Source organism: Bufo gargarizans, chromosome 4 (genome assembly GCF_014858855.1).
Source record: "Bufo gargarizans isolate SCDJY-AF-19 chromosome 4, ASM1485885v1, whole genome shotgun sequence".
Classification (NCBI taxonomy): domain Eukaryota; kingdom Metazoa; phylum Chordata; class Amphibia; order Anura; family Bufonidae; genus Bufo; species Bufo gargarizans.
The window spans coordinates 378,939,313-378,963,427 of NC_058083.1; positions in this window are offsets into that span (position 1 = coordinate 378,939,313).

Sequence of the window (24,115 nt, forward strand, 5' to 3'; positions counted from 1 at the left end):
CAAGTGACCCCAATTTGGAAAGAAGACACCCCAAGGTATTCCGTGAGGTGCATGGCGAGTTCCTAGAATTTTTTATTTTTTGTCACAAGTTAGCGGAAAATGATGATTTTTTTTTTTTCGTACAAAGTCTCATATTCCACTAACTTGTGACAAAAAATAAAAACTTCCATGAACTCACTATGCCCATCACAAAATACCTTGGGGTGTCTTCTTTCCAAAATGGGGTCACTTGTGGGGTAGTTATACTGCCCTGGCATTCTAGGGGCCCAAATGTGTGGTAAGTAGTTTGCAATCAAAATGTGTAAAAAATGGCCGGTGAAATCCGAAAGGTGCACTTTGGAATGTGTGCCCCTTTGCCCACCTAGGCTGCAGAAAAGTGTCACACATCTGGTATCGCCGTACTCAGGAGAAGTTGGGGAATGTGTTTTGGGGTGTCATTTTACAAAAACTCATGCTGGGTGAGAGAAATATCTTGGCAAAAGACAACTTTTCCAATTTCTTTTATACAAAGTTGGCATTTGACCAAGATATTTATCTCACCCAGCATGGGTATATGTAAAATGACACCCTAAAACACATTCCCCAACTTCTCCTGAGTACGGCGATACCAGATGTGTGACACTTTTTTGCAGCCTAGATGCGCAAAGCGGCCCAAATTCCTTTTAGGAGGGCATTTTTAGACATTTGGATCCCAGACTTCTTCTCACGCTTTAGGGCCCCTAAAAAGCCAGGGCAGTATAAATACCTCACATGTGACCCCACTTTGGAAAGAAGACACCCCAAGGCGAGTTCATAGAAATTTTTTTTTTTTGCATAAGTAAGCGGAAATTGATTTTTATTTTTATTTTCCTCACAAAATCCCACTTTCCGCTAACTTGGGACAAAAATTTCAATCTTTCATGGACTCAATATGCCCCTCACAAAATACCTTGGGGTGTCTTCTTTCCGAAATGGGGTCACATGTGGGGTATTTATACTGCCCTGTCTTTTTAGGGGCCCTAAAGCGTGAGAAGAAGTCTGGAATATAAATGTCTAAAAAATGTTACGCATTTGGATTCCGTGAGGGGTATGGTGAGTTCATGTGAGATTTTATTTTTTGGACACAAGTTAGTGGAATATGAGACTTTGTAAGAAAAAACAAAAAAAAAAATATATTTCCGCTAACTTGGGCCAAAAAAATGCCTGAATGGAGCCTTACAGGGGGTGATCAATGACAGGGGGGTGATCACCCATATAGACTCCCTGATCACCCCCCTGTCATTGATCACCCCCCTGTAAGGCTCCATTCAGACGTCCGTATGATTTTTACGGATACATGGATCGGATCCGCAAAACACATACGGACGTCTGAATGGAGCCTTACAGGTGGGTGATCAATGACAGGGGGGTGATCAATGTCAGGGGGTGATCAGGGAGTGTATATTAGGTGATCACCCCCTGTCATTGATCACCCCCCTGTAAGGCTCCATTCAGATGTCCGTATGTGTTTTGCGGATCCGATCCATGTATCTGTGGATCCGTAAAAATCATACGGACGTCTGAATGGAGCCTTACAGGGGGGTGATCAATGACAGGGAAGTGATCAGGAAGTCTATATGCGTGATTACCCCCTTGGCATTGATCACCCCCCTGTAAGGCTTCATTCAGACGTCCGTATGTGCTTTGCGGATCTGATCCATGTATCCGTGGATCCGTAAAAATCATACGGACGTCTGAATGAAGCCTTACAGGGGGGTGATCAATGACAGGGAAGTGATCAGGAAGTCTATATGCGTGATCACCCCCTTGTCATTGATCACCCCCCTGTAAGGCTCCATTCAGACGTCCGTATGTGTTTTGCGGATCCGATCCATGTATCCGTGGATCCGTAAAAATCATACGGACGTCTGAATGGAGCCTTACAGGGGGTGATCAATGACAGGGGGGTGATCAATGACAGGGAAGTGATCAGGAAGTCTATATGCGTGATCACCCCCTTGTCATTGATCACCCCCCTGTAAGGCTCCATTCAGACATCCGTATGTGTTTTGCGGATCCGATCCATGTATCCGTGGATCCGTAAAAATCATACGGACGTCTGAATGGAGCCTTACAGGGGGGTGATCAATGACAGGGAAGTGATCAGGAAGTCTATATGCGTGATCACCCCCCTGTCATTGATCACCCCCCTGTAAGGCTCCATTCAGACGTCCGTATGTGTTTTGCAGATCCTATCCGTGGATCCGTAAAAATCATACGGACGTCTGAATGGAGCCTTACAGGGGGGTGATCAATGACTGGGGGGTGATCGGGAAGTCTATATGGGTGATCACCCCCTTGTCATTGATCACCCCATTCAGGCTCCATTCAGACGTCCGTATGCTTTTTCACGGATCCGATCCATGTATCAGTGGATCCGTAAAAATCATACGGACGTCTGAACGGAGCCTGACAGGGGGTGATCAATGACAGGGGGGTGATCAATGACAGGGGGGTGATCAGGGAGTCTGTATGGGGTGATCAGGGGTTATCAGTGGTTCATAAAGGGTTAATAAGTGACAGGGGGGGTGTAGTGTAGTGTAGTGTTTTGTGTTACTTTACTGAGCTACCTGTGTCCTCTGGTGGTCGATCCAAACAAAAGGGACCACCAGAGGACCAGGTAGCAGGTATATTAGACGCTGTTATCAAAACAGTGTCTAATATACCTGTTAGGGGTTTAAAAAAAAACATCTCCAGCCTGCCAGCGAACGATCGCCGCTGGCAGGCTGGAGATCCACTCTCTTACCTTCTGTTCCTATGAGCGTGCGCGCGTTCACAGGAAATCTTGGCTCTCGCGGGAGGACGCGTATATGCGTCCACCCAGAAGAGCAGGGCCACCGGCAGGACGCAATCCTGCGTACGGCGGTCCTGGAGCGGTTAATGACCAGACCACTTTTTACAATTCTGCATTACACTACTATCACGGTTTATTGCTCGGTCATACAACTTACCACCCAAATGAATTTTACCTCCTTTTCTTCTCACTAATAGAGCTTTCATTTGGTGGTATTTCATTGCTGCTGACATTTTTTGATATTAATCAAAATTGTCTGTGAAGGTTCTCATTTATCCAGGTCATGGTATATAGCTGTAAAGAATAAATCAAGGCAACTGGACGTACTGTTGATTTCTTGAAAACTTTTCACTCGTTCTTCCAATGAGCTTTCTCAATTCTGAGTGATGGTACAAAAATTCTGAAGACAGTCAAGTACGTGTTTTGGATAAGGGGGCCGATTGGTACAAACAAGGCGTGAAGGAGGCCATCTACGTAAAAATGGAGAAGCCAAGCTTGAATAGAGGTGGTGGGGGGGGGGGGGTTAGACATCTATTGTCTGCCACATACAATGCTGTCTTGACACCTTTTTCTGGGAAGTCTTTATCACCTACTGACTCCAATTAGGATAATGGCTCAACACCTTTGACCCAATGCTGGGTATAATTACCAGATGTGGATTCAGTTACATATTTATTCCCAGAATTTTTGTACAATCACTCAGAATTGAGAAAGCTCGTTGGAAGAACGAGTGAAACGTTTTCAAGAAATCTACAGTACGTCCAGTTGCCTTGATTTATTCTTTACAGATATATTAATCAAAATTGAACTAAATTTTTGAAAAAAAATGACATTTTTCACTTTCTGTTGTAAAATTTTTCAAATAAAACTACATTTCTATAAAAAATTCTCAAAATGTATTGTTCTACATGTCTTTGATAAAAAAAAATGCAATAAGTGTATATTTATTGGTTTGGGTAAAAGTTATAACGTTTACAAACTATGTACAAACTATGGTGCAAAAAAAAATAATTTACGCACTTTGACTTTCTGAGCACTTATCATGTTTCCTGAGGTTCTACAATGCCCAGACAGTAGAAACACCCCACAAATGACCCTATTTCGGAAAGTAGACACCCTAAGGTATTCGCTGATGGGCATAGTGAGTTCATGGAAGTTTTTATTTTTTGTCACAAGTTAGCGGAAAATGATTATTATTATTTTTTTTTTCTTACAAAGTCTCATATTCCACTAACTTGTGACAAAAAATTAAATTTTACATGAACTCACCATACCCCTCACGGAATACCTTGGGGTGTCTTCTTTCCAAAATGGGGTCACATGTGGGGTCTTTATACTGCCCTGCGTACAAATGCCCTGTGAAATCCTGAAAGTACTCATTGGAATTTGAGCCCCTTTGCGCACCTAGGCTGCAAATAAGTGTCACATGTGTGGTATCGCCGTACTCAGAAAAAGTAGGGCAATGTGTTTTGGGGTGAATTTTTACATATACCCATGCTGGGTGAGATAAATATCTCTCTAAAAGACAACTTTTCCCATTTTTTTATATAAAGTTGTCATTTGACAGAGATATTTCTCTCACCCAGCACGGGTATATGTAAAAATACACCCCAAAACACATTGCCCTACTTCTCCTGAGTATGGCGATACCACATATGTGACACTTTTTTGCAGCCTAGGTGTGCAAATGTGCCCAAATTCCAATGAGTACCTTTTAGGAGGGCATTTTTAGACATTTGGTATCCAGACTTCTTCTCACGCTTTAGGACCCCTAAAATGCCAGGGCAGTATAAATACCCCACATGTGACCCCATTTTGGAAAGAAGACACCCCAAGGTATTCCGTGAGGGGCATGGCAAGTTCATAGAAGATTTTTTTTTTTGGGCACAAGTTAGCGGAAATTGATTTTTTTTTTTTCTCACAAAGTCTCCCTTTCCGCTAACTTGGGACAAAAAGTTCAATCTTTCATGGACTCAATATGCCCCTCAGCGAATACCTTGGGGTGTCTTCTTTCCAAAATGGGGTCATTTGTGGGGTGTTTGTACTGCCCTGGCATTTGAGGGTCTCCACAATCATTTCATGTATGGCCAGCATTTGGAGTTTTTGCTATTCTCCTTATATTGAGCATACGGGTAATGAGATTTTTTTTTTTTCCGTTCAGCCTCTGGGCTGAAAGAAAAAATGAATGGCACAGATTTCTTCATTCGAATCAATCAATGTGGATGAAAAAAAAATCTCTGCCAAAAAATGTGCAAAAAAAAAAAGGGAGGGGAAAGGCCGCGACGCAATAAATTTATTAACATTAACTTTATGTAACATTTGAAACAGAACATTAACTTCTATAAAAACTTTATTGAACTTTTGGAACATTAACTTTTTTGCTTACCTGTGATTTTTTTTTTTTACTTTATAGGACAAACCTCTCCTTCCCCATGGGACAATGTGCAAAGCGCAAATCGCCCAGAGATGTGGCAAAGTACATTATGTACTTTGTCCCAGGTGAAAGGAGGGGTTTGCAGCAGCTCTGTGTGAAACGGCCCTAAGACCCCTGTGTGCCTGTCCTGTGTCACGCAATTCCTATAGTAAGTGTACCTGTGTGTGGTACTTTCAGAAACACTCCCCTAAGCATAGGGCAGGGTGGTCAGGGCAGTCAGGACAGAAATAGCGGGTGTCATACCTTATTCCACTCCTGCTACAGACACAACATCTTTTTCGGGGTGACGCTTGGGTTGAGGTACCAGCAACGACATTGGGGAAATCTCGCTCGTGTAGACGGCTCACTACACTGGTGGTTGGGGCCACGGAACCTCGATACAGGAGGTTCTCGATGATCTCTTCCTGAAATTTGAGGAAGGATCGTGTTCTCCCAGCCTTACTGTAGAGAACAAAACTATTGTACATTGCCAAGTGAATTAGGTATACAGACACCTTCTTATACCAGTGTCTGGTCCTGCGGGAGAATAAATAAGGAGCCAACATCTGGTCATTGAAGTCCACCCCTCCCATGAGCAATTTATAGTCGTGGACCAAGAGGAGCTTTTCAATGACTCCAGTTGCTCGTTCAATTTGTATTGTCGTGTCTGCGTGAATGGAGGAGAGCATGTAAACGTCACGCTTGTCTCTCCATTTCACCGCGAGCAGTTCTTCGTTACACAAGGCAGCCCTCTCCCCACTTGCAAGACGGGTGGTAACGAGCCGTTGGGGGAAGCCCCGGCGACTAGGTCGCGTGGTGCCACAGCAGCCAATCTGTTCTAGAAACAAATGCCTGAAGAGGGGCACACTTGTGTAGAAATTGTCCACATAAAGATGGTACCCCTTGCCAAATAAGGGTGACACCAAGTCCCAGACTGTCTTCCTACTGCTCCCCAGGTAGTCAGGGCAACCGACCGGCTCCAGGGTCTGATCTTTACCCTCATAGACACAAAATTTGTGCGTATAGCCTGTGGCCCTTTCACAGAGCTTATACAATTTGACCTCATACCGGGCAAACTTGCTTGGGATGTATTGTTTGAAGCCAAGGCACCCGGTAAAATGTATCAGGGACTCGTCTATGTAGATGCTTTGCTCAGGTGTATACAAATCTGCTAATTTGGTGTTAAAGTGGTCTATGAGGGGCCGTATTTTGTGGAGCCGGTCAAAAGTTGGGTGGCCTCTGGGACGAGAGGTGCTGTTGTCACTAAAGTGCAGGAAACGCAGGATGGTCTCAAATCGTGTCCTGGACATGGCAGCAGAGAACATGGGCATGTGATGAATTGGGTTCATGGACCAATATGACCGCAATTCATGCTTTTTTGTCAGGCCCATGTTGAGGAGAAGGCCCAGAAAAGTTTTAAATTCTGAAAAACTGAGCATAAAAGCTTCCCGGGTTGGCGGCTATAAATTGAGTGGCATACCGGTTTGTTTCTGCCACGACTAAGTCAAAAAGCTCTGCAGTAAAGAACAGCTCAAAAAACCCCAGTGCCGATCTGATCTGAGCTGTCTCAACCCGAACTCCAGACTGGGCGGTGAAAGGGGGAACTACTGGTGCAGTTGAAGATGGGGGCTGCCAATCAGGGTTTGCCAGCACCTCAGGGACTCTAGGGGCTCTACGGCCTGTCTGTGTGGTGGCTGCGATGGGGGAACTACTGCACGTGCCACCGTACCAGCTTCAGCTGCCCTTCTGGTGCTCACCACTTCACCATGTTGTACGGCAGTGCTGGTACTAGGTCCAGGATGGGCTGCGCTGCTGGTGAATGCCTCACCACGTAATCCGACAGCGCCAGCCACTCTCTGCTGCCCTTGAAGCGGATCCTGCACAGCCTGTGGTCTAGCAACACGGGGCCGGTTACGCCTGGTGGTATCAGGGATCTCAACCTCATCTGAACTTTGGGTCAGACTGCCACTGCTTTCTACAGGTTCGTATTCTGACCCGCTGGATTTGTCAGATGAGGGTTCCCATTTCTCGCCCGACTGGGTCAGAAGCCTGTAGGCCTCTTCAGAAGAATACCCCTTACTTGCCATTTCGTCAACTAAATTTAGGGGGTATTCCCTGAGACTACCCAAGAAAAAAAGCAAGCCTGTCTTACAAATGGAAGGCTAGCGAATCACAGGAAGCCGCTGCAATTGATAAAAAATATCAAAACTGATTTTTTTTTTATCGCTGCAGCGCTTGTGTAGTGATTGCGCAGTGATAAAAAAATTAAAAATTTTCACTGCGGCGGGGCGGGAGTGGGTGAACGCACGTGTGGGCGACTGATCAGGCCTGATCGGGCAAACACTGCGTTTTAGGTGGAGGGCGAGCTAAGGTGACACTAATACTATTATAGATCTGGCTGTGATCAGTTCTGATCACTTATAGATACTATAAAAGTACCAATGCTGATTAGCGATACGCTAATCAGCGAATCAGTGACTGCGGTGCGGTGGGCTGGGCGCTAACCGGCGCTAACTACCTACCAAAGGGGCCTAAACTAACCTAAAACCTAACAGTCAATACTGGTGGGAAAAAAAAAGTGAAAGTTTACACTGATCACTTTTTTCCCTTTCACTAGTGATTGACAGGGGTGATCAAGGGGTTAATTGTGTTGTGTTTTGTGTACTTACAGTGATCTGTGCTCTCTGCTGAGACCAACCGATGAAAAGGAACCAGCAGAGAGCACAGAAGCCATTTAACACATTATATTTATAAATATAATGTGTTAAATGGCTTTTGATTTGATTTTTTTTTTTAAAGTCACCAACCTGCCAGCGCTGATCATTGGCTGGCAGGCTGGTGACGAACTTCTGCTGCGACTTTTCCTGGCCCGCACTGCGCATGTGCGGACCGGCTTCGCGCGTCATCTCACGTCTTGCGAGATTACACGCCGATGCGTCCAAGAGAAACAACCCGACCGCCCGCTAGATGCATCCCTGCATTAGGAGGTCGGGAAGCGGTTAAACAAAACGGCATCTGTTTCAAGTGCTGCGGATCTACTTGCCAAAGATTTTAAAATACCAGTAGAATGTACAGAATGTGCCAGTGAGAGACATATTGCAGCTTTGCACTCTGGCCCTGCTCCTCCACCACTAGAGACTGTAGAACCCATGAAAGATCAGGGCAGGGAGCAACAAAAGACCCCACTCTCTTCGGTAATGTCTGAAGCACTGAAGTATGTGGACAAGGCAAGAGTGCACGATCATGCTCTAAAATCTGTTTAGTGACTGTGTATCCCACAGGCAAGAGAGAAAGGGCAGTGAAAATGTATGCAGTGCTAGATGAACAGAGCAACAGATCCCTTGCAAAGTCAGACTTCTTTCATATCTTTAACTTTAAAGGGACACTGACAGGCCCAATAAGCATATTTAGCTATATATATATATGCATGCACACGTCTTCTATTGTGTATTAAAAACATATAAGTCTAACTCCTGTCCACCTTATGAACACTGCAAACTGATGTTTTCTAACCTGATGCAATCGGTCTTCTTTCTGCCCAAGGGGCGGCGTTTCAGCTTCACTTCTGCCCAGCCAGCCGCGCTCCAACTGCCGTTTGGTGGGCGGCTTCTGCTGTCCCCGACCTTCCGAGATCCCGCGCATGCCCGTAGAAAGCTATGGGATCTCGGAAGGTCGGGGACAGCAGAAGCCGCCCAGCGAAGTGAATATTGATGAGCTGGGCGGCGTTTCAAAACAGCAGTTGGGGGCGAGGCTGGCTGGGCACAAGGGAAGCTGAAACACCGCCCCTTAGGCAGAAAAAAGACTGATTCTTCTTCTGTGTGTCATGTTGGATTTGTCATGGGAAAGTCCAAATTAAGGCCTAAAGTTGCCCATGCGATTCCTCATTTAGAGTTGTGTGCTGCTGTACTTGCTGCCGAAATGTCTGAGCTAATCACAGATGAACTAGACACTGACTTTGATGCTGTGAAATTCTTCACTGATAGCAAGACTGTCCTAGGGTACATTTGCAACACCACTAGAAGATTCTATCTGTATGTCTCCAACAGAGTGAATAGAATCAGGAACATCCAAATCAGTGGTTCAATGTATTTACAGAGCAAAACCCTGCAGATTTTGCCACTAGACCTACTCAAGCAGCATGCTTGCAGAACTCTATATGGTTCTCAGGCCCATCCTTTCTGTACCAACCACACTGTGAGGATATAGACACTGCTTATGTTTATCCACTCATAGAGCCCGAAGCTGACCCTGACCCTGAAACCAAAGCTTCTGAAGCCACACTTCACTCACATTGCTTTGAGAGATTTTATTGCTGGAAGATATTAGTTAAGACTCTAGCCAGACTCATACATGTCGCTAAAACCTTCCAGAGAGAAACCAATAGTGATCAGATCAGAAGATGGGAAAGTTTCCATGAACAGATCAATCTAGAAGAACTTGCACAGGAAAAGTCAGTTATAATTTCTTCTGTTCAAAAAAAACATTTCCAGAAGGAAATTGACTGTATCACAAAACAAAAGACATTCCCAAAACAAAGCCATCTTAGGAAGCTTAGCCCCTTCGTAGTATGGGTTGTTGAGAGTAGGTGGACTTTTGTCTCTTGCTGAACTTTCAGAGGAAGAGAAACAGCCTATCATCATACTTCACGATCACCACATTACTACATTGCTTGTTAGATACTATCATGAACAAGTAGTTCACCAGGGGTGCCACATAACAGAAGGTGCAATTACTGTAGATCTGCAGGTTTCTGGATTCTTGGTGGCAAACGCTTGGTATCGGCTGTTATACACACGTGTGTCATGTGTCTCAAGCTGCGAGGGAGATTACAAAGTCAAAAGATTGCAGAGCTACCAGAAGACAGAGTAATTGCTCAACCACCTTTCACCAATGTGGGCTTAGATACGTTTGGTCCGTGGTCAGTTTTAACCCGTCCCACTAGAGGAGGCAGCGCGGACAGCAAATGATGGGCAGTCCTTTTCACTTGTTTGTCCACCTGAGCTGTACACATCACTCTGTACACACCAAAACACCCTCCAACAGCAACTTTTCCAACAATCCAACAACAGTTTGGTGAAGAACAATGCATTTTCCAGCACGATGGAGCATCGTGCCATAAGGCAAAAGTGATAACTAAGTGGCTCGGGGACCAAAACGTTGACATTTTGGGTCCATGGCCAGGAAACTCCCCAGATCTTAATCCCATTGAGAACTTGTGGTCAATCCTGAAGAGGCGGGTGAACAAAAACTCACAAATTCTGACAAACTCCAAGAAGTGATTATGAAAGAATGGGTTGCTATCAGTCAGGAATTGGCCCAGAAGTTGATTGAGAGCATGCCCAGTCGAATTGCAGAGGTCCTGAAAAAGAAGGGCCAACACTGCAAATACTGACTCTTTGCATAAATGTCATGTAATTGTCGATAAAAGCCTTTGAAATGTATGATGTGTAATTATATTTCACTACATCACAGAAACAACTGAAACAAAGATCTAAAAGCAGTTCAGCAACAAACTTTGTGAAAACTAATATTTGTGTCATTCTCAAAACTTTTGGCCATGACTGTACATGGGTCTTTACTCCTCACACATGGGTGGTGTTTGGGAAAGACTTACAGGTTTTGCCAGGCGAATCTTGGACGCTATGCTGCAAGAAACAAAACTTTCTTACTTGACCCATGAGACTTTAAGCACCTTTATGGCAGAGGTTACAGCTATTATGAATGCCAGGCCGATAGTTCCTGTATCCTCAGACCCAGATACACCTATGGTCCTTACCCCAGCAATGTTGTTTACTCAAAAGGTGGACTCTTTGTCTGCTCCATCTGGAAATATAAGTACTACGCAAGTTCATGCGATGCAATGGAAGCAAGTGAAATGCTTGGTAGACACCTTTTGGAAAAGATGGAAGAGGGAGTATCTGTCAAGTGGGTGATGTTATTCTGTTGATGGACATCCAAGAGGGCAGGAATGAGTGGCCCATAGGACTTGTTGTCAATGCACTACCAAGAAGAGATGGCAAGGTTAGAAAGGTGGAGGTCAAGATTATAAAAAATGATTATAAAAAATGAGACCACCAGAATTTATCTTAGACCTATAACTGACATTATAGTTTTAGTCTCAGACTAGCTAGGATTCAATTTGCCTGTTTTTTTTTTTTTTTTTTTTGCATAGCAGTGGTTATATAGGTAGTGACATAATAAATTATGCCAGACAGTTTTCACAGAGAGAGAAAGACAGAAACCTTTAACCTGGAACTTTCTATCCTCCATTTCGTAACTGCTTCTGGATCTGGCAAGAAGCATTCAGTGGAGCTCTGAGCTATTCCTGGACTTATGATGGATTTGTCCGTAAGTACTCTCACTGATGAAAAGAGGCTGTTGTATAATGTTTAATGTGCTGACACAAATGTTTTGTTTGTGCTTATGTTGTAGTTTTACAAAGTTATTCAGAACAAAGAATACATACAGATCTGATGTCTCACGTTTCTTGACTTCTGAATTATTGTTAGACTGTCTGACTAGTGTTATACAGCAGTTCAATAACACGAAGCAGAACATATATACAGTGGATATAAAAAGTCTACACCCCCCTGATAAAATATCAGGTTTCTGTGATGTAAAACAATGAGACAAAGATAAATCATTTCAGAACTTTTTCCACCTTTAATGTGACCTACAAACTGTAACACCCAATTGAAAAACAAACTGAAATCTTTTAGGTGGAGGAAAGAAAACAAACAAAAATAAAATAATGTGGTTGCACAAGTGTGCACACCCTCTTATAACTGGGGAAGTAGCTGTGTTCAGAATTAAGCAATCACATTCAAAATCATGTTAAATAGGAGTCAGCATACACATGCCATCATTTAAAGTGCCTCTGGTTAACCCCAAATAAAGTTCAGCTGCTCTAGTTGGTCATTCCTGAAATTTTCTTAATCGCATCCCACAGCAAAAGCCATAGTCCACAGAGAGCTTCCAAAGCATCAGAGGGATCTCATTGTTAAAAGGTATCAGTCAGGAGAAGGGTACCAAAGAATTGCCAAGGCATTAGCTATACCATGGAACACAGTGAAGACAGTCATCATCAAGTGGAGAAAATATGGCACAGCAGTGACATTACGAAGAACCGGATGACCCTTCAAAATTGATGAAATGACGAGAAGAAAACTGGTCTGGGAGACTACCAAGGGGCCTACAGCAACATTAAAGGAGCTCCAGGATTGCCTGTGTGGTACATGTGACAACAATCTCCCATAATCTTCATATGTCTGGGCTATGGGGTAGAGTGGCAAGACTAAAGCCTTTTCTTACGAACAAAAACATCCAAGCCAGGCTACGTTTTGCAAAAAAAAAAAACAGTTGAGGTCTGCCAAAAGCATGTGGGAAAAGGTGTTTTGGTCTGGTGAAACCAAGGTTGAACTTTTTGGCCATAATTCCAAAAGATATATTTGGTGCAAAAACAACACTGCACATCACCAAAAGAACACCATACCCACAGTGAAGCATAGTGGTGGCAGCATCATGCTTTGGGGCTGTTTTTCTTCAGCTGGAACTGGGGCCTTAGTTAAGCTAGAGGGAATTATGAACAGTTCCAAATACCAGTCAATATTGGCACAAAACCTTCAGGCTTCTGCTAGAAAGCTGAACATGAAGAGGAACTTCATCTTTCAGCATGACAACAACCCAAAGCACACATCCAAATCAACAAAGGAATGGCTTCACCAAAAGAAGATTAAAGCTTTGGAATAGCCCAGCCAGAGCCCAGACCTGAATCCAATTGGTTGGGTGATCCGAAAAGGGATGTGCACAGGAGATGCCCTTGCAATCTGACAGATTTGGAGTGTTTTTGCAAAGAAGAGTGGGCAAATCTTGCCAAGTCAAAATGTGCCATGCTGATAAACTCGTATCCAAAAAGACTTAGTGCTGTAATACAATCAAAAGGTGCTTCAACAAAGTACTAGTTTAAGGGTGTGCACACTTATGCAACCATATTATTTTATTTTTATATTTTTTCTTCCCTCTACCTAAAATATTTCAGTTTGTTTTTCAATTGAGTTGTACAGTTTATAGGTCACATTAAATGTGGAAAAAGTTCTGAAATGATTTATCTTTGTCTCATTTTTTTACATCACAGAAACCGAACATTTTAACAGGGGTATGTAGACTTTTCTATATCATATACAGTGGAGGAAATAATTATTTGACCCCTCACTGATTTTGTAAGTTTGTCCAATGACAAAGAAATGAAAAGTCTCAGAACAGTATCATTTCAATGGTAGGTTTATTGTAACAGTGGCAGATAGCACATCAAAAGGAAAATTGAAAAAATAACTTTAAATAAAAGATAGCAACTGATTTGCATTTCATTGAGTGAAATAAGTATTTGAACCCTCTAACAAAAAAAGACTTAATACTTGGTGGAAAAACCCTTGTTTGCAAGCACAGAGGTCAAACGTTTCTTGTAATTGATGACCAAGTTTGCGCACATTTTAGGAGGAATGTTGGTCCACTCCTCTTTGCAGATCATCTCTAAATCCCTAAGGTTTCGAGGCTGTCTCTGTGCAACTCTGAGCTTGAGCTCCCTCCATAGGTTTTCGATTGGATTAAGGTCCGGAGACTGACTAGGCCACTCCATGACCTTAATGTGCTTCTTCTTGAGCCACTCCTTTGTTGCCTTTGCTGTATGTTTTGGGTCATTGTCGTGCTGGAACACCCATCCACGACCCATTTTCAGTTTCCTGGCAGAGGGAAGGAGGTTGTCGCTCAGGATTTCACGATACATGGCTCCGTCCATTTTCCCGTTTATGCGAATAAGTTGTCCTGTGCCCTTAGCAGAAAAACACCCCCAAAGCAAAATGTTTCCACCCCCATGCTTGACGGTGGGGACGGTGTTTTGGGGGTCATAGGCAGCATTTTTCTTCCTCCAAACACAGCGAGTTGAGTTAATGCCAAAGAGCTCTATTTTGGTCTCATCAGACCACAGCACCTTCTCCCAGTCACTCTCTGAATCATTCAGGTGTTCATTGGCAAACTTCAGACGGGCCTGCACATGTGCCTTCCTGAGCAGGGGGACCTTGCGAGCCCTGCAGGATTTTAATCCATTGCGGTGTAATGTGTTTCCAATGGTTTTCTTGGTGACTGTGGTCCCTGCTAATTTGAGGTCATTAACTAACTCCTCCCGTGTAGTTCTAGGATGCTTTTTCACCTTTCTCAGAACCATTGACACCCCACGAGGTGAGATCTTGCGTGGAGCCCCAGAGCGAGGTCGATTGATGGTCATTTTGTGCTCCTTCCATTTTCGAACAATCGCACCAACAGTTGTCACCTTCTCTCCCAGCTTCTTGCTAATGGTTTTGTAGCCCATTCCAGCCTTGTGCAGGTCTACAATTTTGTCTCTGACATCCTTGGACAGCTCTTTGGTCTTTCCCATGTTGGAGAGTTTGGAGTCTGCTTGATTGATTGATTCTGTGGACAGGTGTCTTTTATACAGGTGACTAGTTAAGACAGGTGTCCTTAATGAGGGTGACTAATTGAGTAGAAGTGTCTAACCACTCTGTGGGAGCCAGAACTCTTAATGGTTGGTAGGGGTTCAAATACTTATTTCACTCAATGAAATGCAAATCAGTTGCTATCTTTTATTTAAAGTTATTTTTTCGATTTTCCTTTTGATGTGCTATCTGCCACTGTTACAATAAACCTACCATTGAAATGATACTGTTCTGAGACTTTTCATTTCTTTGTCATTGGACAAACTTACAAAATCAGTGAGGGGTCAAATAATTATTTCCGCCACTGTATATAATGAATAAATAACGAGGCAGCACTTCCAGCTTTCAGTGTACGGGTGAAGACCCCAAACTTTAATCCAAGGTCGCTTGGATTAAAGTTTGGGGTCTTCACCCGTACACTGAAAGCTGGAAGTGCTGCCTCGTTATTTATTCATTGTATATCGTGGAGGAAGAGCCTACCTCTGTGGGGATTTGCACCCAGTCCACCAACTCTGACTGTGCTGCTGCACTATCTGTGTTTTATATATATATATATATATATATATATATAAAATGAATAAATAACGAGGCAGCACTTCCAGCTTTCAGTGTACGGGTGAAGACCCCAAACTTTAATCCAAGCGACGTTTCGACCTGCTCAATGAGGCCTTTATCAAGCTTGATAAAAGCCTCATTGAGCAGGCCGAAACGTCGCTTGGATTAAAGTTTGGGGTCTTCACCCGTACACTGAAAGCTGGAAGTGCTGCCTCGTTATTTATTCATTGTGTATCGTGGAGGAAGAGCCTACCTCTGTGGGGATTTGCACCCAGTCCACCAACTCCGACTGTGCTGCTGCATTATCTGTGTTATATATATATATATATATATATATATATATATATATTTGTGCTCGGAATTTAATATGTAATGGATAATGTCTGAGATAGAAGTTGGTTGTGGTGTGCCGAAACCAACGTCCGAGTGGGCCTGTAATTAAAAGAGGGCAAAGAGAAGTTCAAAAACCACACTTTATTGCATTTGTTTACATGACTAAATTCCTGAAGGCTAGGCGAAGTTCTCTTTCTGGTTGTGGAATATACATATTGTATATGGAGGACTTCCAGCGACCCAGTCTCTTTATGATGTGGACCGGGTTGTTAGTGCTAGAGGCTGATGAAGCGGCTCCTATACGAAAGGAATGCCCGGAGAATGAAGCTGGGTTGTGACCCAATTTTCCCAGTAAGGTTCTAACGTGTGTGGTGAATTTTGCTGTAGTGAGTTGGTGCCCTTGTAGTTGTACGAGTGGTGAGTCTGATAAGTGCGTGCTATAGGTTGACCGTAAGAGGTCTAGTGTCTTAACTGGGCACCAAGCATTGTCTGTTGGAAAGAGAGGAATGATAGTGGGGTGTAGGGACTGATTAGTTTTGGTAGATGGGATTGTGAGACTGTAATGGTCGTCTATTTTAGTGAGTTTGAGGTTTTAAGGCTGTGAGTGGTATCTCCTTGACAAACAACGGTAAATTCCCTATGTCTTAAGAACCCATAAAAAGCCAAATAGATAGCAGATTTGATCACCAGGTTAGTGTTGGAATCAAAAGGGGATTCGTCAAGGAGGTTGCTAAGTGCTCTAAAGATAGGGCCATCTATAGGTAGTCTGGTAGTGATAGGTGGAACCGATACTTTAGAGATCCTCTATAAGATTTTCTTGATGGGGTATGATGACAGAAAGGGGGTATTGTTAGGGAAATTTGTGAGGCTGTGATGCTGCACCCCCATGAGGTATAATTTAATTGTGTTGTGGGAGAGTTTTAAGTGTAAGTGGCAAAAAGAGGCAAAAGCCACCATAGTTTGGGTTGAGAAATCACCTTGTAATCCGAATTCAGCTGTAAATTTGTTGAAAATGGTAAGTGCCCTACTGTAGGTGATAGTAGTGTTTGGTGATAGTGCTTGGTGCGTAAGAGTCCTAGCATGGTGCATGAGTGTGTTCAATCCAAGATTAACTCGTCAAAATTCGGCGTTCTGGATGGTTGATGATGGGCTGACGGGAGTGCCTGGAAAAACACCTGAAATTGAGATCGAGACAGAGCGTCAGCAGCCGTGTTGTGAATGCCCGGGATGTGAAGGCAAATTAAGTGAAATTGGACGGTTGCTGCCAACCAGGTCAGCTTGCGAATCAGCCGCATGATGGTAAGAGAGGAAGAGCGCCCTTTGTTAATGATGTTGCAAGCTGACGAGTTGTCGGAATAACATTTTACTGCCTTGCCGGACCGGAGGTGACCCCAAGTGTATGCGGCCGCCACAATGGGATAAATCTCAAACAGAGCTGAAGTTTCTCTAAACCCCGGCAAGGCATCCATCTCTGCTGGCCAGTGACCTCTGAACCAGTGATTGCCAAATATTGCTGGAAAACCCGTGTTGGCTGCAGAGTCAGTATAGATGCAAGGAGAGGAATCGGAGAGAGGGGGAATAAACATGGAGATGCCGTCCCATTGGGTCAGAAACTTCCCCCACATGAGTAGGTCAGCTTTGGTGTGCTGGTCCAACGCAATTGGGCAGGCGTCTGGAACCCCGTGAAGCAGACAGAGGAGCCTGGACACAAAGGATCTACCCTGCAGAACGATGTGCATCGCGGAATTCAGTGACCCCAATAAGGACTGAAGTTCTTTCCCGGTGCGTACATCATTCCGCAGGAACATATCTATATCCCCTTTTAGGCGGACCAGTTTCTCAGGGGGAAGGCTGGCACGGAAGGTACCAGAGTCCAGCTCTATCCCCAAGAAAGTGAGTTTAGTGGTGGGGCCAATGGTTTTAGCGGGAGACAAGGGTACCCCGAGTGTGGCAAAAAGAGCAGAGGTGCTGAGGATATCTGTGGGTGTGCGTGTGCTTGGTTCTATGATGAGGAAGTCATCCAAGTAGTGAATGACGGCGTGACACCTAATAATGTTCAGTAGCAGCCAGCATAGAGTTTCTGCGAAATTTTTCAAACAGTTTAGGGCTGCTTCTGGACCCAAAAGTGAGTCGCGTGGAAAAATTGCATCTGTTTCGCCATTTAACACCATGCAAGTGCCAAAGTGAAGGGTGCATGGGCAGTAATTTGAATGCGTTGGTAATGTCTGTTTTACTAAGCCAAGCGTTGCTACCAGTTGAAATGATGGTTTGTATAGCATCGTCTATTTTTACGTATTGTAGTGAGAATTCGTCTGTTGGAATGAGTGCGATGATTCTAGGGACAAAAGAAGAGTGCGGTGCCGATAAATCAATAATCATACGCTTTTTATTTGAATATTTGTGTACAGCTATACCAATAGGGTTAGTGCGCCAGGAGGAAAACGGTGAGGAGGTGAAGGGGCCAATCATGAAACCTTGTGCTACTTCTGTGGATGTCATGGAACCATGAACCAGATGTACAACAAGAGATAAGTGAAAATAAGAAGGCTTTATTGAAAATCAAGCTGTAAGCAAAAGTCCAAACGGATGGCTAAACCGAAGCAGGGTCTTGCGTAGCCAGAGGTCAGGAACCAGAAGGGTAGTCAGACGAAGCCAGGATCAGGAACCAGCGGGGTAGTCAGACGAGGCCAGGATCAGGAACCAGAAGCAGCAGCAGTCTTAGAAGCATGTGAACACAGGAGGACCAAGCAAGGAACTGAAGCCACAGACCTCCTATATATATGAGCTAGGCATCCAGCTCCTCCCAGTGGGAAGGAGAAGCCGCAGGGTGGGAGGCTACAAGAAACCCAGAAACCAAGATGGCCGCCAGCACATGTCAAACGAAGGAGAACAGCAAGAAGGTAAGACCATGACAGTACCTCCCCCTCAAGGGCCCCTCCTCCGCGAAGTAAGGAACGGTTTCTGAGGGAAGCGTGCGTGGAAGGCTCGGAGCAAAGCAGGAGCATGGACATCTGCGGAGGGAACCCAGGAACGCTCCTCTGGACCATAACCACGCCAATGGACCAAAAACTGCAACCGACCGCGGACCAGGCGTGAGTCCAGGATATTGCTCACCTCATATTCCTCACGATTGCCCACTTGGATCGGACGGGGCCGAGGAACCGAGGAAGTGAAACGATTACACACCAATGGCTTCAACAGGGAGACATGAAACACGTTGGAGATCCGCATGACAGGAGGAAGCGCAAGGGCATAAGCTACCGGGTTTACCCTGCGAAGCACTCGGAAGGGACCAACAAAGCGAGGCGCCAGCTTGGGAGTGGGCACTCGAAGGTTGAGGTTGCGGGTGGACAACCATACACGGTCTCCGACCTGGTAGGAAGGAGCGGGCGCTCGTCTGCGATCAGCCTGGAGTCTCTGGCGCTGCGCAGAGACCTCAAGGGACCTCTGGATCTGTACCCATGAAGCACGTAGGATGGAAAGGTGATCCTCCACAGCCGGAATATCCTGGGGAGAGAATACCTCCGGTAACACGGCAGGTTGGAACCCATAATTGGCCATGAAGGGAGACGTCCCAGAGGAAGAGTTCACCGCCGTGTTCCTGGCATACTCAGCCCAAGGCAGGAGGTCAACCCAATTGTCTTGGTGATCGGAGACATAGCAACGAAGGAATTGCTCCAAGGCCTGATTGGATCGTTCTGCGGCCCCATTGGACTGAGGGTGGTAGGCCGAGGAGAAAGAGAGATGAATCCCCAACTGGGAGCAAAAGGCACGCCAGAACCTGGACACAAACTGACTCCCCCGATCCGACACAATCTCCTTGGGCAAACCGTGCAACCGGAAGACCTCCCTGGCGAAAATCGTGGCCAACTCTTGTGCAGAGGGTAACTTCTTGAGAGGAACACAGTGGCACATTTTGGAAAACCGATCCACAATCATGAGAATGACCGTATGGCCTCGGGATGCAGGGAGGTCCACAATGAAATCCATCCCCAGGTGTGACCATGGGCGCTCCCCGGTGGCTATGGGTTGCAAAAGGCCCAACGGAAGGTGCCGAGGGGACTTACTCTGGGCACAAACGGAGCATGCCGCTACATATGCGGCGATGTCGGAACGTAGAGAAGGCCACCAGAACAGATGTGAAACAGCCCAGGACAGCTGATTCTTTCCAGGATGCCCCGCGGCCTTGGAGTTATGGTAGGTTCTCAACAACCGAGTGCGCAACTCCTCAGGCACAAAACATCTGCCGTTGGGTCTCCCAGAGGGAGCACCAGATTGAGCCGCCAAAATCTGCTCACCCAGGGGAGAGGTCAGGCTGGTGCGAATGGCGGCCAGGATCTGATTCGGAGGTATGACCGAAGTCGGAATCGACTCCTCCCCGGACAGCTCGGAGTACTGCCGTGATAAGGCATCCGCTCTGATGTTCTTGGAACCGGGTAGGTAGGAGACCATGTAATTAAAACGTGACAAGAACAGAGCCCATCTGGACTGACGTGGTGTCAATCTCTTGGCCTCAGAAAGGTAGGTCAGATTCTTGTGGTCCGTCAGGATGAGAACCGGAACCACCGAACCCTCGAGCAAGTGCCTCCATTCTTTAAGGGCCTGCACGATGGCCAATAACTCCCTGTCACCAATCTGATAGTTGCACTCCGCGGAAGACAGTTTCCGGGAGTAAAACCCACAAGGAAGCAGAGGACCCTCTGGTGTTCTACGCTGAGACAGAAGGGCGCCTACTCCCGTCTCAGACGTGTCCACCTCGAGGACAAAGGGCAACCCAGGGTTGGGATGCGACAGAATCGGTGCCGACACAAAGGCGGACTTTAGAGCCTCAAAATCTCGGATGGCCTCGAGCGGCCAGACCTGGAAATTACTGCCCTTCCTGGTCAGATCCGTGAGAGGCTTGGCTAGCATGGAAAAGTCCCTGATGAACTTCCGATAATAATTGGCGAAGCCCAAAAAGCGCTGCAGGGCACGGAGACCACTGGGCTGGGGCCACTGTAAGACAGCCGAAACCTTCTCAGGATCCATAGAGAACCCCTCAGCGGAAATGATGTAACCTAAGAAGGTTACCTGGGATCGGTGAAACTCGCATTTCTCAAGCTTACCGAACAGCCTGTTCTCTCGTAACCGTTGCAACACTCGTCTGACATCCATAATGTGGGCCTCCATGGATTCAGAATATACCAAGATGTCATCCAAATAGACCACCACACACTGCTGCAACAGGTCACGGAAAACATCGTTGATGAACTCCTGGAAGACTGTGGGCGCATTGCACAACCCAAAGGGCATAACCAAGGATTCATAATGACCGGTCCTGGTGTTAAACGCGGTCTTCCACTCATCGCCCGCCTTGATCCTTACCAGGTTATATGCCGCCCTCAGGTCGAGTTTGGTAAAGACCGTGGCCCCTTTGAGGCGATCGAACAGCTCGGAAATCAAGGGTATCGGGTAAGCGTTCTTGATCGTGATGCGATTGAGACCCCTGTAATCGATGCAAGGCCTCAACTCACCGCCCTTCTTTTTCACAAAGAAAAATCCAGCCCCTGCCGGGGACGAGGATTTGCTAATGTGTCCGCGTGAAAGCGCCTCCCTCACGTACTCCTCCATGGCCTCATTCTCCGCTACCGACAGTGGATAGACTTTGCCACGAGGAGGAACGGCACCAGATTGTAACTCTATGGCACAATCGTATGGGCGGTGCGGAGGTAGGGCAACCGCGCGCACCTTATCGAATACATCCCGGTACTCTTCGTATTCAGGAGGCAACAGAGAGTCCGAGGAAGTACACAGCAACTTGACAGGCCCATGGATGCAACTAGCCCCACACTGCGGTGACCACGAGAGGATCACGGCCGATCTCCAATCGAAAGTCGGATTATGCTTCTGGAGCCAGGGGTACCCCAAGACCACCGAGTAGTGTGGAGACGAAATCACCTGGAGACAGACCGACTCTCTGTGAACGGCACCAATGGCTATCCCCACTGGAAGGGTCTCATGAGTCACGTGTGGCGGCAGAAGGGGTCTGCCGTCTATCGCCTCAAGAGCCAGTGGGGAACCTCGAGGCTGCAGAGGAATGGAATTGGTGGCAGCGAACACACTATCAATGAACAAACCACCAGCACCAGAGTCCACCAACGCCTGGGTCGTCACCGAGCCCCCGACCCAGGAGAGGACAACAGTGATCAGTGGTTTGTCAACACGGGAAACCGGGGACGAGGAGACTCCACCCAAGATCTGCCCCCGACAGGATCTCAGGTGCGAGCGTTTCCCGGACGGTTCGGACATGCCAACCGAAAATGCCCACCGAGACCACAGTACATGCATCGGCCCTCGCATCTCCGGAGTACCCTCTCCCCCTCGGACAGGCGAGCAAACCCCAGCTGCATGGGTTCACCCCCAGACAAGTCATCCCCAGGAGGCATGGGAGGAGAGGGAGGCACGGGTGGGACAGCAAACGTAGGCGCCAATCTGTTAGAAGGCCTCCGCAGGCTCTCCTTAAAGGAAGGTCTCTCCCTGAGTCTGGTGTCAATCAAAATCAGGAAAGAAATAAGAGACTCGAGCTCCACTGGTAGGTCCTTAGCTGCAACCTCATCCTTCAAGGCATCCGAGAGACCATGAGAGAAAGCAGCGACCAGAGCCTCATTATTCCAGCCCACCTCTGCTGCCAGGGTACGAAACTCAATGGCGTATTCAGCTACGGATCGTGAACCCTGTCTAATGGACATAAGGAGCTTCGCAGCAGAGGCAGCACGAGCCGGCACATCGAATACCTTCCGAAGAGAAGCAACAAAACCGGAAAACTCGGCAACCACCGGATTGTTGTTCTCCCATAAAGGGCTGGCCCAGGCCAAGGCCTTGTCCGAGAGCAGCGAGATCAAGAAGCCCACCTTTGATCTCTCAGTAGGAAAGGCATGTGGCAGCAACTCGAAATAAATGCCCACCTGGTTAAGGAAACCTCGGCACTGAGTTGGCTCTCCCCCAAAGCGCTGTGGAAGGGGGGCAGAACCGGTCATACCCCGAGACACCGCAGGCGCAGCAACAGGTGTCGGGGTAGACTCTGGCGCAACAACCGGAGCGGCAGTAGGAGCGGGCCCAGGAGCGACATCCGACCCATCGGCAACGGAAGCGAAATGAGCCGTGCGTTCAAGCAGGGTTTGCAACGCCACAGCGAACCGACCCAACAGGTGATCCTGCTGATCAAGTCTGGCAATCAGCGTAGGTAGTGAGGATGGCCCTGTACCGTCAGAATTCATGGCTTGGTCCTAATGTCATGGAACCATGAACCAGACGTACAACAAGAGATAAGTGAAAATAAGAAGGCTTTATTGAAAATCAAGCTGTAAGCAAAAGTCCAAACGGATGGCTAAACCGAAGCAGGGTCTTGCGTAGCCAGAGGTCAGGAACCAGAAGGGTAGTCAGACGAAGCCAGGATCAGGAACCAGCGGGGTAGTCAGACGAGGCCAGGATCAGGAACCAGAAGCAGCAGCAGTCTTAGAAGCATGTGAACACAGGAGGACCAAGCAAGGAACTGAAGCCACAGACCTCCTATATATATGAGCTAGGCATCCAGCTCCTCCCAGTGGGAAGGAGAAGCCGCAGGGTGGGAGGCTACAAGAAACCCAGAAACCAAGATGGCCGCCAGCACATGTCAAACGAAGGAGAACAGCAAGAAGGTAAGACCATGACAGTGGAGAGGAGAACGTCCGTGGCCTCTGGGTCTAGGCAGGCTGATAGGAGATTAGGGCATTCCAGTATCCCTGGGGGAATGGCCATGAGACCCGTGAGAAAGCCCTTGGTAAAACCTGTTTTCAAATACTCCACCAGGTGTTTACTTGGATGATTTTTTAAATAAAAAACCAGGTTGTCGATATTAACGTCGGTTAGTCATTTGTTAGGGGACAACCTGGCTGGGCACATGGTCTTCGTGTGTGCCCTGAAACAGATAGAGCAGATGTGCAACAATCTACAAGCGCTGAAGCTGCAGGAACCTGCATTGAAGTTTTTGCACACCTGAGCCTTCCACAAAAAGGAGATGGGCCTCCCCAGTTTATCCCGCTGTCCGCCTTCCTGTTTAAGGTGAGGAGTGGAAGAGGATTGAGGGGTGGGGGTGGGTGGGTCGGCCATAGAAGGGCACAAATCGGCCAAGTGGGTAGAGGAATTGCAAATGGCGCAGGACGGCGAAATGGCGACAGAATAGTTCTGTATCCATTTGACACCAGTTAATTCTAACATTAAACTGTTTCAAATGTGTCGCCGTTTTCGCTGATATCGATTTATGGTAATCATAAAAAGATGAGCCCCCGTACTTGACGCCCAAATCCACAACTTTATGGAGATAGAGGTCCAGTTCCTCTCTCCTGTGGGGATATACAGAGCAGATGACGTCACAGTATATCTCGAAGGCTAACACGAAATTGTGAATCGACAATTTCTTGTTGAGCCTTGGGTCTCTGATTTTAAGAACCACCGAGATATCGCCAAAATTCTAAGCCCTGTTCTCCAGTACGTCTT